The sequence below is a fragment of the Lepidochelys olivacea genome (genome assembly GCF_965140295.1).
Source record: "Lepidochelys olivacea isolate rLepOli2 genome assembly, chromosome: 5".
NCBI classification, from domain to species: Eukaryota; Metazoa; Chordata; order Testudines; family Cheloniidae; genus Lepidochelys; species Lepidochelys olivacea.
The window spans coordinates 118,393,900-118,407,636 of NC_140415.1; positions in this window are offsets into that span (position 1 = coordinate 118,393,900).

The window sequence follows — 13,737 nt, forward strand, 5'->3', positions numbered from 1 at the left end:
TTGACAGAATACTTGACCTTGAAGGAAAAGGATGTGCAGGGAGTGGGGAAGCGATGGTTTCCTTGCTTTAGACTGTCATAACATTTTCAATGCTTAACAACTACCCAGATTGCTTTTTGTGACATTCTCCTCCCATGTTGTCATGACCTTCCAGCTGAGACACACTCATCTAGCTCATGGGTCTCAAGTGGGGGAGTTGTAGCCATCCTCCCAATCTGTTTTTCTGTTGTAACATGAGATCATGTGTGGGAAAGACCAGGACCAATGCAAAATAATTGAATTTATGGTACCATTTTTGATTTTGTGGTTTGCAATCCAGCTTTAATTTGTGAAAACTTTTACTTAACACAGTCCCTTATAGTACATTTGAAAGCTACAAGTGTTTACACAGAAGTTGTGATGGCTGACAGTATTATCACCCTCGAATATGATTGCTTCAACGAACTCTGATTCTGTCTCTCACATCACAGAATAAGACCGAGTAACCAAGCTTAATAAGATGCCAGTTCTATTAAGTTTCAGAGTGGTAGCCGTGTTCGTTTGTATCAGCAAAAACAATGAGGGGTCCTTGTGGCACCTTAGAGACTAACACATTTATTTGGGCATAAGCTTTCGTGGGAAAGCTTATGCCCAAATAAATGTGTTAGTCTCTAAGGTGCCACAAGTTCTATTAAGATTTACTTGAGCTACATATCACATCCATGAGAGGGTCACTGAGGTAACCACTGGTGTTGAAGCTGCTGTATATGTAATTGGTTTTAGAACACCTTTTAAACAGAGTAAAAATACTGCATTTTCCGTGCTCTACAATAGGAAACTATGTCCATGGTGCTTATCTTTAGGCTGTGCCATGTAGGAGGTGGAGGGGAGTCTCTTTATCAGTAAATTTACCTAGTTTAGGCCAAACTTCTGTTTTCATTCACATACAGAAATATACACAACTCCTGTCTAATTAAATGGGTGCTATGCACATGTATCTGAGGACAAAAATTGACTATTGGGAACTCATCCTCCAACATCCTGACTGACCAGCCTTAATGGGAAGCTAATGGGAGTTGAAAGTGATCAGGATATATATGGAGTTACTAGAAAGGGTATGACTAGGTAAATGAGATGATGCAATGCTAATATGGGACTGACTATACTAATTCCTATATTTGGGCATGCCCAGTATTCCCTACATGTTTCTAGATGCCTGAATAGATTCAACCTGACGTAGATGCTGTTGTGGTTAATAAGAAACACTGTGTCTTATCTTCCACCAACTAGTCTATTTTTTTGATTCTGAAGCTTTATCTCCCAAACATTAGAAATATTTGCCCATCAGAAATTGCTATTTCTAAAGACAAGTTTTAGATAGGAGGGCCAGGATTGTTTTTCATTGGTGTGAGTTCCAGCATAGGACTTACTAGCTTTCAGAAAGCTTCAAAAAACAAGAGATCCCTGCAGTAAAAAGTAAGAAACTTCAGTCAGAAGGGTGACTATGACCATCATGAAACACGAGCCCACAAAATTTGCCTGTCTTAATCTCCCTAACAATGCTCCCAACTTGGGCTATATCTATCCCAGCCATTTGCTACTTTCTATTACAAATGGAGGACAGACAAAAAATCATTTCTCATCCTGGTCATTATTTTTCTGGCCTGCCTAGCAAACCCATGGTAGATGATATAGGACATGTGAAATAGCTGACAGGTACAGGGCCAGATTAAGACCTTTAGAGGTCCTAAGCACTGAAAAGATTATGGTGCCCCCCCCATATGTAATTCAAAATAAAAACAATATTATACCATAAAATAAAATTTTATTTTTCAAAATGACACAAAACGTACATGTATGCTGAAATTAAAATAGCTTCTTTCTATATTTTCTGATTGGAAAATACTGGACAAGTTCATTGAAGCTGACTCAACAAAGCATGTCCGCTTCCATACACAATAGGGAAAGTGAATCAAGTCTGTCCTGACACGTTGTTCTCTGAGGGTTTTTTATTCTTTTCAGCTGAGAAAAAGAGCATTCTGCGGAGCAGTTAGTAATCATCAATGTTAGAAAAATATGTAGTGCGATCTCTACATTTGGAAATACACATTGTATTCCGTCTTTCAATATTGTGTCATGAAGATGAATATGATTGAATTTCATTTTTCCTGTTTCATTAAACTTTGTGCACATATAACAGTGGAACTGCCGTACTTCTCCACAGAGATTCATGTTTAAGTCAACAGGGTATGAGTCAAGTAGCTTTTGGGAACCTTGTGAATATTGTTCGTCAGATAAGCCCATATCATTTAGAAAAGACAATCTACTTGATACTTCTTTGTACACTTCACCTCTCCTCTTCATATGAGCTTCAAGTGCATCAATTATAGCGTAGTAAGTAGATACGTGAAATTTGTCTATAGGATTCAATGCGGTTTCCGTTGCACTGCTATCATTTGCTTGTTTTTTCCTGATTCGCTAGCAGGACTGGGCTTCTTTGTAGTTAGTATCAGGCAAGATATCTTTTGATATGTCTTCAGGTCTTTCGAAATCATTCCTCAAAGTGTGTATGTGGTCTGCTAATGATTGACAGAGGTCTGCACGTGTTTTCAAATTCAATTCTTTTTCTTGGAGAGCTTGACTTGTGTGGTAAATGTGCTGTAAAATTTCATTCCACATGGTCAACATGAATACAAACTCTAGTTCTTGCATCTTGTTTGCAATGTTTTCTGCCTCTCGTATAGTTTCTCCCTTTTGTGATTGGTCTTCAGCTATATTTTCTAATGCATCCCCAATCTTTGAGTAGGACTCCAGAATTGCATTTGTTGCCACTGCATGTGCCTCCCAGTGAGTATTAGAAAGAGATTTCAACACACGATCATTGCCCAAATATGTTTTAAGAACTGCCCATCAGTGTGTTGAGGCAGGGAAAAATGTATAAAGTAACTGGAGTGTTGAGAAAAAACTTACTGCCACCGGACAACAATCAACAGCTCTGCGGCCAACAAGACTGAGAGCGTGTGCAGAACATGGTATGAATCTGGCATATTTGTTCTGTTTTAAAAGCTTCTTCTGCATTCCTTGATAACGCCCTGACATGCTGGCAGCGTTGTCGTAAGATTGACCTCTGCACTTTGAGAAATCTATTTTGCAAACTTGGCACAGACAATGCAGCACTTGATTTGCCATTTCTTCACCAGTGCGGCTTTTCAAATTGAGGAATGTTATAAATCATTCAATTGGTTTTCCATCTCTGGGAGACACATATCTTAGTACAATACTCCATTGATCAATATGTGAAAGATCAGGTGTAGAGTTGACAGATAAACTGAAGTACCCAGCAGTACTTATTTCATCCGCAATAGCTGAATGAACTTTGCAAAAAGAAAAGGAGTACTTGTGGCACCTTAGAGACTAACCAATTTATTTGAGCATAAGCTTTCATGAGCTACAGCTCACTTCATCCGAAAGCTCATGCTCAAATAAATTGGTTAGTCTCTAAGGTGCCACAAGTACTCCTTTTCTTTTTGCAAAGACAGACTAACACGGCTGTTACTCTGAAACCTGAATGAACTTTGTCACTCATTAGACCAATGAGTTCATCACATATTGTCTTGGATAAGTATGATGAGTTACCTTTGCCAGCATTCCCATATTTTGAGATATGGCCAGCTAAAAATGGGTCAAACTGAGCCACAAGCTCCAACAATCCCAAGAAATTTCCATTCTGCAATGATCCCAATGTGTCATTTGATCCCCGGAAAGGTAGACCACGTTCAGCTAATGTTTGAACAACAGCTATAACACTCTGCAAGACATGTTGCCACTGTTCACACTCCCCTTTAATTTGTTCTTCCAATTTTTGTGTCTATCCAAAGCCCTGTCTTTGATTTAAATATGTCAACATTGAATCTCTGTGAGTAATGCTATTTTCATGTTGTTCAATTAAAACAGTATTCTGCCAGTCACTAAATCCATCTGCAGCAAACCGGGATGTTGAAGGTATATGGGCAAAAAGTTTGCAAACAAAACAGCACACAGACCCTGTTGATGGTGAATACAGTAGCTATTCTCGAGTGTATTTCTCACTGTTCGCTTTCGGCTTTCATGCCGAAAAATATTTTTTGTGGACAATATCTTGTTTGTTTGCCATTAGTAAAAGTCCGACGTGATTTCTCAAATGGCCCACTGTGCTGTTAACAGTCATTTGGTCCATGATCTATCCAGTAAGCTACATCATCCATACTGAAATCAACCCACATACCAGGATATTTTCTCCTATTATTTACAGCATGAGCAGATTCAGTCTCTGATACATCCACACCTTCTAGAACAAGGTCTGTTTTACCACTAGGAGTAGGATGATCAGTTACAGTCTCTGACACATCCACATGTTCTGGAATGGTGTTTCTTTCACCAATAGAAGGAGGGTCAGTCTCTGAAACACCTACAGGTTTTGGAATGATGTCTGTGCTACTGAGAGAAGATGTTGCTTCTGATGGATTTGCTTTGAAAAATGATGTCAGCTTTGGAAGATTTTGGAAAATTTCACTAGTTTTTTGTTTCTTTTCTTCTACCAGTTTCCGTGCTCCACTCAGTTGGTTACATTTTATCCTGCCCCTTATCTCAGTTATCTGAACTTAAAAAAAATACACAATGTACACTATTTTTATGTATATATAAGAAAGAAAAAATGAATCAAGTACGTATAACTCAGAAGAATATATCAATAATAAAACATAAATTTATTGCAATACATGACAGGATCTGATTTCCTCGCATTATTTCGATCTACGTTAGTAGGACCCCCCTGGTTTAGGTGTGGATAAGTAATATAAAGAGAACAGAAAAACGGGGGAAGAGTTGTGGAGTGTAAGGAAGTCTAACAAAGTTCTGATTTTTACCATTATGATTACTTCAACGGTTTTTTTGAAATATCAAATATCAATTTTTTTTAAAAAAAAACTTTTTTTTGGTGCCCCCTGCTTTGCTGGTGCCCTAAGCACTTGCTTAGTCTGCCTATTGGGTAATCCAGCCCTGGACAGGTGCCTTCAAGGCATTCACAGGAGCTTGAAGAAGCTGTCCTCTTTTGGGATTTAAACAATAAAATTTGAAAATGTCTTTAAAAGGTTGAATTTCATTTGAAATATAGGGATAATCAATTGTGGTGGTTGTGCTGCAACCACAACATGAATGGTAGTACCTTCTCTATATGTTGTCTGAGCTCTATTTAAACTACCCATATACACTGCTGCACCATCTACATTCAGACCAAGCATTCTGTTTAGAACTCCTGATGCCCACAACTCCTCAAGCTGCCTGTATTCCCTCCTGCCAGATTTCATGTTGACTAGTCTGTCAGCAAGTAGACTGCGAGTTTTCCTCAACTTTCTCCAAACTGATATCATAGAAGATCAGGGTTGGAAGAGACCTCAGGAGGTCATCTAGTCCAACCCCCTGCTCAATGCAGGACCAATCCCCAACTAAATCCCCAGCCAGGGCTTTCTCAAGCTGGCACTTAAAAACCTCTAAGGACGGAGATTCCACCACCTCCCTAGGTAACCCAGTTCAATGCTTCACCACCCTGCTAGTGAAATAGTGTTTCCTAATATCCAACCTAGACCTCCCCAACTGCAACTTGAGACCATTGCTCCTTGTTCTGTTGTCTGCCACCACTGAGAACAGCCAAACTCCATCCTCTTTGGAACCCCCCATCAGGTAGTTGAAGGCTGTTATCAAATCCTCCCCAACTTTTCTCTTCTGCAGAGTAAACAAGCTCAGTTCCCGGAGCTTCTCCTCGTGAGTCATGTGCCTCAGCCTCCTGATTATTTTTGTTGCCCTCCACTGGACTCTCTCCAATTTGTCCTTTCTGTAGTGGGGGGCCCAAAACTGGATGCAATACTCCTGATGTAGCCTCACCAGTGCTGAATAGAGGAGAATAATCACTTCCCTCTATCTGCTGGCAATGCTCCTACTAATGCAGCCCAATATGCCATTAGCCTTCTTGGCAACAAGGGCACACTGCTTACTCATATCCAGCTTCTCATCCACTGTAATCCCCGGGTCCTTTTCTGCAGATATACACAGCCTCTTGCTGATGGATTTACTGATGTGTCTGTGGCTGGGCAAGAACAGTAATAAACCCATCATTTATGCATTTGCAATTGCCACTATAAAGTTTTTCACTCTGATAATGTTAATATAGTTTGATCCAAGATTAAGGCCAGTTTTTGCCTGCAAGTTGCAGAGTATTTCAAAGTCCCTGGAACTGAAATCATGTAAATCAAACTGCTACTCAGTTCCAGGAAGCTGGAGTCAAGGGCTCCTTCTCTTCATGTAAGATGTTTTCAACAAGCTGGCAAGCTTTCTGATGTCCTCACATTACATTTTACGGAACAACAATCTATTAACAAGAGCTTCTTGAGGAGAAAGTGAAAAAGCTCACCCATCCTCTGAGTGGCAGAATGATCACGTATGTTTAATAAGAAGATCTGCCTCTTCTAAATAATTTTCATCCATCCAAAACCCTTGTAAAGGAGGCAAGAATTATTTCTATTTTACAGATGGGGAAACAGAGGCACAGAGAGACATGAATAGACCCAGGTCAACCAGGAGGGAAGTGATAGATCTAGGAATAGAACCAAAGTCTCGAATCCCAGTCCAGTGCTATATCCATTAGGCATTACAGCTCCCTAGGGACACCATTACACCCGTTTATCAGAGGGCTGCCCTTCTTAGAAAGATATCATGCTTTTTACAAATTACACAAGAGATTTTATCCTTCTAGAATGAAACTCATGGATATTTAGTTTTCCATGAATTCCGGAAAGTATATTTTTATCTATATGTCTACACGTTAGTAGACTCCCAGGGCCTGTGGTATTAACCTCTATTGATTCACACTGAGGTTTTCCTTTTAAAGGCAACACAACAAGGTGAACTGAGGTGTTCAAGGCCTTTTTCAAATCCATATTTTTAAATCAACCAATCATGCTGTGCTTAAACAGATTTTATGTTTGTGTGTGTTTAGAATGGTGTGCAAATCCAAGATTGATTTGCAAATTAAACTGCCTGGCCATGACAGTAATAGTCAAGTTTGCAATTGTAAAATGCTGTAATAAAGTGCTAGGAAGAGGTCATCTTCCTCCTAAAAATAAAATACAAATGCATACTGTAGTAGTAACAAGCAATCTAATGATAGTCTATTTTACTACAAAGCCTACTCTGGCTAGGCTAGAATGTTGTTTTGCTGAAAGGTGCTAATTGCATCCAGCAAGTGGGTCTTATATCCACAGACAATCACATACCTCATCACAGCCAGTAAGTGCCAAAAATTCTCCTTCAAGCTCAACAGAAGGAACAATCAAGTTCCTTTATATAGTAAGGACAACTAGCTGGGGCCTAAGGTTCGCACCAAGGCACTAGGCTGCATGGCAGGTCAGAGTTATGCCTGTGGAGCGTGGGGTTTCCTTGTTGCAAACACAAGGGTTTGGATATCTTTTGCAGACTGTGTGTGTGTTGGCAAAGAAAGCCAGGAGAAGGAGTTGAGAGTTTGACCCTGAGAGGAAATAGAGGGACAGAACTTCTTGGACACAGAGCATGCTGAAGTTCTCCTCTTAGGGATTTCTGAGCAAGGAAAGTACCTGCTGTTATTTGTCTGTACTGCATTCAGGAAAACAGGACTTTGTGTACATTTTTTGTAATTGAAGATTACACCAAGAATATACCTGCCTCTAATAATTGATTTGTCATCCTAATGGAAACAACTCTGATAATCCCCTGAATACTGACTAGCCACTCAGGCCAAAGGGGAAACAATATTGAACTGTTCCTTGTCTTTCTGACAAAAATAACCGTCTGATTGCAGCCTACAGCTTGTAAACTTTAATCTCCATCTTAAAACCAAATCAGATTGTGTGCTGCAGGAGTAGTAGCAGAATAAATATTGAGATGAGTTTTTATAAATAATGGGTTTCCTATGACACATTGTGCTAGTCGTTCCTGCTTCTTCACTTCTGAACTTTGCTTGGAGGATGCTGAACCACCATTAGTCAAAGAGGCACAATCCATATTTGATCTTGTAGCTGTGTCTGAAATCTCCTCAGAGCCGTAACATGGGTTGCATGCAACTCCCAACATACAGTGTTCAGAAATCAGGGTAGTAGCCAGCTGTGAGAAAGAAGAGGTTATTCTGGATCATGGTTTTAGCTACTGTGGCATGGTTAATAACCTCCTGTCACCATCGAACAGAAAACTGAGGCACAAACAAGTTTTAAACATTTGGGGGAAAAAATTGAGTCCCAACAGTCAAACACCTAAATCAATATTGAGCTGCCTAACATGCTGTTGTAACATGGCCACCCCCAATCAATACTAGAGATACGTGGTGGGGGTAAAATTTTTTATTGACCAACTTCGGTTGATAAGAGAGACAAGCTTTTGTGCTTACACAGAGCTCTTCAGAAACTGGGCCAATAAAAGATATTACCTCACCTACTTTATCTCTCTGATATCCTCGGACAGACATTGCTACAACAACACTGCACCTACTAATCAATCGTGACTATCAGGAGATCAGAATAAATGCTTCTATCTTTCTAGAGAAACATAATATGTCAGCCACTCAGTACTCATAGGCAACCCTCCAATAAACTCGACTGTGCATTCAGATCCTAATCCTGCCCTCTTCCTGTGGCCATGGAGGACCCTGACTTAACAGAACCAGTGTGGAAAGATGCACAGGATCCGTGAATGGTGTGGTGTCCTGCTCAGTAGTGGGTCCCTTGAACTCTAGTATGCAAAACGTTTGGAGGATGGCCGGGGAAGACCCAGGGCAGGCAGATTCAGGATTATATACATCTAATCACTACACTTAAAGACAAATAGGCATCCATGCAGCTTGAGTTCCAGCCTTCTCTCTCTTGTTTACCAAGGACTATACCATCTGGAACTCTGTACATCACACAAACATCCAGTGGCTGAGTAATATTCTGCAATTAAACCTACCATTTTACACATTTCTGCTTTAATTCTAGGACACACGGCAGTATTCATTCCTTCCCAGATCCTGTGGTGAACCCCAGCTCACAGTCCAGCAAATCAGGCTGTAAACAGCTGAGTTCCAAAGGACTACAACAAACAACAGGGATCAAAAGATATTTTACACATACCTTGACAGTGTCCTTGTAAGCCTAAAGTAACTTAAAAGTGAATTCCTAGAACTTCACATTGCAGCAAGATCACAATTTCAATACATTTGTGTCATGTAGAAATTTGATTGAAAATGCTATATACACACATCAGACTGATTGATTTCAGTCCTCAGTTTTAACTTCTGCCCTGAATTTTATTGCAGAAATTTCACAGAAAGTAGTCATGCTACCCACAGAGATAAGATAATTATTGATATTCCAGAGAACAAGGTAAATGATCATAGACACTGAATGATTATACAGACTGTCAAGGACTCCAAAAAGGATACTATGAAGTAAATCTAGGAGAACCGTCTCCTTACAGATTGGGTTTCCTGAGGCTATTTCTGAAAAGTTGCAGATCTGGTATATTTAGCCACAAGGATGAAATTAGAATGGAGATAATTAAATACCAAAAATATAGAAGATGGAGAGGTCATGGAGACTGTTTCCTATGGCATCTGATTTATGCTATTTTGTATTAACATCAGAGTTAGTTTTCTCTCTCCTTTCAATACATTGGATTAGGTTCTCTACTATTACTAATTTTCCTTTTTGTCGTCTATCCCTCAGATTGCATGGAGGGGCTTTTCAAAATCAGCTGTTTCTAACCACATGCCCAACCTGATATTTTGGGATGGATTGGGTCAGTCACAGATGCATATTGATGAGAAGCATTGTTCCAATGGGACCCCTAGGCATGCACAATGGCTCCTGGAGCTTCAGGGAGTACAAGTTGAGAATGGTCACTGCACCACTGTTGAAAAGGGTAAAGTTTCCAATCCTTTCAACACCTGGACACTCAAAAGTGGCCCTTCCAATCTCTCAAAGCTCTTTGCAAAGGCTTTTGCTGACAGCAGCATTAGCCCTGCTGGGTCTTTGAATTCTTCAGCAGATGGAAGCATTGAGGTGATTAAAGCAGATCGAAATAGGAAAGGGAGGCTCACCAATTCTGGTGGTTGCAGGTCATCCTGGGTGCATTAAAATCATATGGTGAAGTGACGTGGCCTCATTTTGTGTGATGAGATAGGGAAGAGAATGGCAAAAAGGGAGTAAATGTATCTGAAAAGAGTCCACATCCCCAAGCAGGCCCACAGGCAGCTCAGCAAGAGTGAGTGTGTACAGCAAGTCGCAGAGAGTGGAGTTGTGTAGAGGAAAAGCCCTTACGCTCCCAAACACTACGTTTTATCCATTCCTGTTATTCTACACATCACACATGGATTCTTAATTCAAAGCATATCAGAACTTTGGATTAATTTACAAAGTAATACGGCTGACGTTAATTGTTTTGTTTCACCATCAACACTTTTTCTGTCTCCTTACTGTGTCTAATATGACCCTTGGTCATAGCGAATCACACTTCACTTCAGTGGAACCAGGTGTAGAGTAAGGTACTATGCAACAAGAGTGTGTCAGCATCTGGGTCTATGTTTGCCTGAGTGTGGATCAGTTTACATTATCCTTAACACTGAATAATACCTTTATGCAGGAGTAGTCTCAGTGAAGTCAATGATGGAGTGCTGTTCAAACCATCTGAGGAACAGTACATCTACACGGCAAAATGGGTGTACTCTAAACTTGGTTTAAAATAGCAGTGAATACATGGCAATATTGCTTTTAACTCAGGTTAGCAGCTTCAGTTCAGCCTCAGGCTCCAACTCCAGCTGCTAACCCGAGTTAACAGCAGAATAGTGTCTTCACAGCTATTTTAACCCATTAAGAAAACTGTTTGTTTCAGTGTAGACATACCCTGAGTGTATCACTACCTGGCCCACAGAATGTTAGCTGTTGAGGACAGGGACTGTGTGTGATAGGGTTAATGAGGGCCTGATAAGTCAATAAGGTCATCTGGCATCACATGACAGAAGGAGGACCAGGGCTGATTGAAAATGAAGCCCAGCTTGAGAAGGTCTGGGCTAGGACTATAAAGCCAAGAAGCTGAGAGTATAAATGGGCTGCAAGGAAAGAAACCTACGGTGTCTCCTTTAGAGGAGAGAGGTCATCATGAGCAATGAAGAAGGCCATAGGGAAAGTAAGCACTCTGGCTTACTGGATCCTGCAATGGAGAATGGAATCTGGCAGGAGGCTACGAGGGGTGTAACAGCCACAGGAAGTAGAGTAGGGTCCAGTGGCAAACCCAGAATGAGATGGGCAGATAGGGCAGCTTGGTAGGAAGGAGGCCAGGGAAACAGCAATGGAGACTGAGGACATGGATTACTGGTTATAGGGTCCCCTGGCCTAGAACCTGGTGTATTGGGTGGGCCAAGGTTCCCCTACCAGCCAATGACAAAGTGGCACAAGTCCCAAGCTGGGGCCGAATACCATCTAGAGAAAGCATTTGGATATTTGACTTGTTGGACTTTGTAACCCGAGAAGGAGTGGACTAAATGGTGACCTGGCCAGCGTGTCAACTTACCAGATGAAAGACTATAGCACAGTGAGCAACAATCTGCAAGGGTGCACCCGACGCAGGGACAGCTGCATTCCCAGACCTAGATGTAAGGAGGGGCACTAGCAGTGAGTGTGGCAACCCTGCACTGTTACAGTACAACCCTATTACACTGTGTCTGTCTTAATTCTGTAGAGAATTGTACAAAGTTATGGTGGTGGTGCTATATACACACACATTTCTTATAAATGGTTATTTAAAAGCTATGTCAGTGTAACCTGCAAAGAAGAGAAATCATTTTAGATAACTGCCTCTCGTCACATGCTTTGCACTTTATCTTATTAGAAGGAAGCAATTTTATTACCATTATCTGTTTTTGTGAATGTCTTATTTAGAAGACAGTGACTTGGTAGCACTGTTAAACGAAAGGGAGAGAGATTATGGAAAGAAAAGGGAGAAAAAACAGATTGCTATAAAGAGAGAGGTTGTCTTTGAGTGAACACACATCACATATCTAGCCATCTGTTTTCGGAAAGGAATATAGGATATATGAAAGGAATCATAGAATATCAGGGTTGGAAGGGACCTCAGGAAGTCATCTAGTCCAACCCCCTGCTCAAAGCAGGACCAACCCCAACTAAATCATCCCAGCCAGGGCTTTGTCAAGCCAGGCCTTAAAAACCTCTGAGGATGGAGATTCCACAACCTACCTAGGTAACCCGTTCCAGTGCTTCACCACCCTCCTAGTGAAAAAGGTTTTCCTAATATCCAACCTAAACCTCCCCCACTGCAACTTGAGACCATTACTCCTCGTTCTGTCATCTGCTACCACTGAGAACAGTCTAGATTCCATCCTCTTTGGAACCCCCTTTCAGGTAGTTGAAAGCAGCTATCAAATCCCCCCTCATTCTTCTCTTCCACAGACTAAACAATCCCAGTTCCCTCAGCCTCTCCTCATAAATCATGTGTTCCAGTCCCCCTAATCATTTTTGTTGCCCTCTGCTGGACGTTTTTGAATTTCTCCACATCCTTCTTGTAGTGTGGGGCCCAAAACTGGACACAGTACTCCAGATGAGGCCTCACCAATGTCGAATAGAGGGGAACGATCATGTCCCTCGATCTGCTGGCAATGCCCCTACATATACATCCAAAAATGCCATTGGCTTTCTTGGCAACAAGGGCACACTGTTGACTCATATCCAGCTTCTCGTCCCCTGTAACCCCTAGGTCCTTTTCTGCAGAACTGCTGCCTAGCCATTCGGTCCCTAGTCTGTAGCAGTGCATGGGATTCTTCCATCGTAAGCGCAGGACTCTGCACTTGTCCTTGTTCAACCTCATCAGATTTCTTTTGGCCCAATCCTCTAATTTGTCTAGGGGCCTCTGTATCCTATCCCTACCCTCTAGTGTATCTACCTCTCCTCCCAGTTTAGTGTCATCTGCAAACTTGCTGAGGGTGCAATCCACACCATCCTCCAGATCATTTATGAAGATATTGAACAAAACCGGCACAAGGACCGACCCTTGGGGCACTCCACTTGATACCGGCTGCCAACTAGACATGGAGCCATTGATCACTAACCGTTGAGCCCGACAATCTAGCCAAGTTTCTATCCACCTTATAGTCCATTCATCCAGCTAAAGTCAAGGAACAACACGTACACTGCTTTCCCCTCATCCACACAGCCAGTTATCTCATCATAGAAGGCAATTAGATTAGTCAGGCCTGAGTTGCCCGTGGTGAATCCATGCTGACCTTTCCTCATCACTTTCCTCTCCTCTAAGTGCTTCAGAATTGATTCCTTGAGGACCTGCTCCATGATTTTTCCAGGGACTGAGGTGAGGCTGACTGGCCTGTAGTTCCCAGGATCCTCCTCCTTCCCTTTTTAAAGATGGGCGCTACATTAGCCTTTTTCCAGTCATCTGCAACCTCCCCCGATTGCCATGAATTTTCAAGGATAATGGCCAATGGCTCTGCAATCATATCTGCCAACTCCTTTAGCACTCTCGGATGCAGCGCATCTGGCCTCATGGACTTGTGCTCGCCCAGCTTTTCTAAATAGACCCGAACCACTTCTTTCTCCACGGAGGTCTGGTCACCTCCTCCCCATGCTGTGCTGTCCAATGCAGTAGTCTGGGAGCTGACCTTGTTCGTGAAGACAGAGGCAAAAAAAGCACTGA